Source organism: Mus pahari, chromosome 21 (assembly GCF_900095145.1).
Source record: "Mus pahari chromosome 21, PAHARI_EIJ_v1.1, whole genome shotgun sequence".
In the NCBI taxonomy this organism is placed as follows: domain Eukaryota; kingdom Metazoa; phylum Chordata; class Mammalia; order Rodentia; family Muridae; genus Mus; species Mus pahari.
This window is the reverse complement of record NC_034610.1, coordinates 53,187,071-53,189,919: the sequence shown is the minus strand read 5'-3', so window position 1 is coordinate 53,189,919 and position 2,849 is coordinate 53,187,071. Positions and strand designations below refer to the sequence as shown.

The window sequence follows — 2,849 nt, the reverse complement described above, 5'->3', positions numbered from 1 at the left end:
CACGAGCTGAGACACTGCTTTTCCTGCCACTGGACAGCAGAATTAAGACTCGTGTCTTCAGCCATGACCTAGGAATTATACTACCAGCTTCCTTGACTTCGAGGCTTTCAGAGTTGGACTGAGCTCAGCTACTGCTGTCCCAGGCTCTTCAGCTTATAAAGGCCCCAGTGTGGTACTTTTCAGCCTTTATAATCACAGAGTCAGTCCCCATAGTGACTCTCTTTTCTTCTGTGTGTCTGCTTACCCAGCTACCTATCTGAGATGATGAATTTAAGTTGTCAATATAATTGGGGTAAGAAATGTCTAAGTTAGAAAAATAGAGATTTGATCATGGGGGCTTTGAGCTAATCAGTGGAGTAACCCCTTTGTGGATTCCTAACATGATGGAATTACCATGACATGAGGACATCAGTACATGGAGATGTGTTGTTAGAGGGCTGCTTCACTGTTTCCATATTGCCCTGGTGTGAACTACTAGTCCACTATACCAACCTAGCCATGACTGGCTGACACCTCTGAAAACATGAGCCAAAATTAAAAAAAAAAATCCCCTTTTAAGTTATCTTGGATATTTTTGTTACAGCAACAATAAAGCTAACTAACACAGAGTCATTTATGTCTGTCTATCATGTCTATCTATAATCTATTTAAATATCATCTATCTCTATCATCTATTACCAACCAGCTATTTGTCTATCATCTATCTATATTTATCTACCTATAATCTATCTATATTAATTATCTATCATCTATTATTTATCTGTCTCTCTGTCTATTATCTATCTATCCTCTGTCTATCATCTTCTAGGGGTCTATCTATCATCTATTATCTATCATCTGTCTATCTATCTACTGTCTGTCTGTCTATAATCTATTATCTATCATCTGTCTATGTATCTATCTATCTATCTAACCCTCTACCTATCATCTTCTAGGAATTCTGGCTCTCTGGAGAACCCTAAAATTATAACCATGCAGGACCCCCTTACAAAAAACGTACATCCTCAGGCTATCTAGACACCACCAGCCTTTCGGTTCATTTTGCAAACCAGTGTTCCAGTTCTAGTTTCAGTCGGGGGCCACGCATTGGCTGCACCACGTGACCATAGGTCTTTGAACAACCTGACATGTCACAGTTACTGCATGGTGCCTATCATTTTGTTAGTGATGATAATGGTGACAAATATGCTTCGGCCTTAATTGCATGCCGAAGTGAAACAAAAACCAAGAGCACATTTTCTCTAAACCCAGTAGCACTTATGCCAGTGTGCTTCATGTCAGCAAACACTCAACGTTTTCCTCCTTCAGACCCGTCACCCCACAGCTAAAGAGAAGGAAAAACAGGTCATTTGGTTGATTTTGAGTCTTTTACTTTTTTATTTTTATGCCATTGTGAGAGTTTGGATTTGAGCACAAAGTGGAGAACAACAAAAACAAAAGACAAATCCTGACATTCCCCAAAATAAAACAGCAAAGGATGAAACAGAATAAAGTTTTAGGGCTAAAAAAGTGCAGCAGAATGTAAGATCATTTGTATTCTCTTCGTGTCTACTATTCACATAATTGCTTCCTGAGAAGTCCTAAAGCTCCAATTTGCCCCAAATTATAAAAGTTCCCATTCAAATCTTGAAGTACAAGTTGAGGGATAATATATGTAGACTAGGGACTACAATTCTGAATATAAGAAATTTACCACATTTGTACTATTTTCTTAGAAAAAAAAACTTGAAATAAAAAACATATATATATATATTCTGTTCTAAACTAAATTCTGGGCATGGTGGCACACCTTTAATCCCAGCTCATGGAAGGCAGAAACAGGTGGATCTCTGTGAGTTTAAGGCCAGCCTGGTCTACATAGTGAGTCTAGGGCTACTTAGTAAGATGCTATCTAACAAATAAACAAACAAATTTAAACTAACATCATTCACGTTTCTCAGAAACATATTTTTTAATTTATTAAAGAGAACAAGATAGGAACAGATCCACTTTAAATAAGAATGATTTCAATATATAAGAAATAGAAATTGACTCTAAACACAACCAAATGTCTTCCTAAAATAACATTCTTGTCAAACACATTCAAGAGTAAATGAAAGCTTTCTAAAAATCCCTGCTTGTATACACATTCCAATTATTATTAAAGGCTGGAAATTGCAATCTTAGAAACGAATGAACAAATGTATAAACAATTATATTTCAAGTATTTTATCATTAAGGACCCATAAGACTTGTTTAATCATCAATAACAACTAAATAGACATAGCATGTTTTGAAATATAGTTATTGAACGCATTCGTAAAACTAATACAACTTTTGTTATCGACAATAAAGAAGCGATAAAAAACAAAAATACAATAAAATCTCTTGAAAGATGGGAAAACATTACTTCCCTGACCGGGAATCGAACCCGGGCCGCGGCGGTGAGAGCGCCGAATCCTAACCACTAGACCATCAGGGAGGCTTCCTGAGCCTCTTCTGATGTTTCATTTGGTTCATTTAAAGTGTCGGATATATTTCCAAACGCTAGAGGGCAGATTTGCCCTGAATTATATGCATGTATTCATTTACCGTAAAAATGAGCACCGGAAACTGGGGCCTTTTTCCTGCGGACCTCACAACCGCCCACAGAAGGGACCCTCGAAACCTGATCCCCTTGCCTGCAATGCTGGAGAAAGTCCTGAATTTCTCCTACTGCTGCGTTCCATGAAACTATTTCTATGCCTCTACAACTGTAAGCTTTTGTCCAGATCTTGCCATTGCTTGTTTTCTTGATGGTCTTAGACACTTGATTCAAATCTAACCTGTCTCTATTTGTATTTTTGTACAAAGATACAAATCTTTTTTTC

The 2,849-nt window shown here is 37.3% G+C and overlaps 1 non-coding gene across 1 annotated transcript; it reads right to left on the bottom strand.

Annotated features, from left to right (window-relative positions):
• Positions 1-2,389: 2,389 nt before the first annotated feature.
• Trnae-cuc lies at positions 2,390-2,461 on the bottom strand. Its single transcript has one exon. It is a non-coding gene; the product is annotated as a tRNA-Glu (tRNA).
• Between the last annotated feature and the right edge of the window lie 388 nt (positions 2,462-2,849).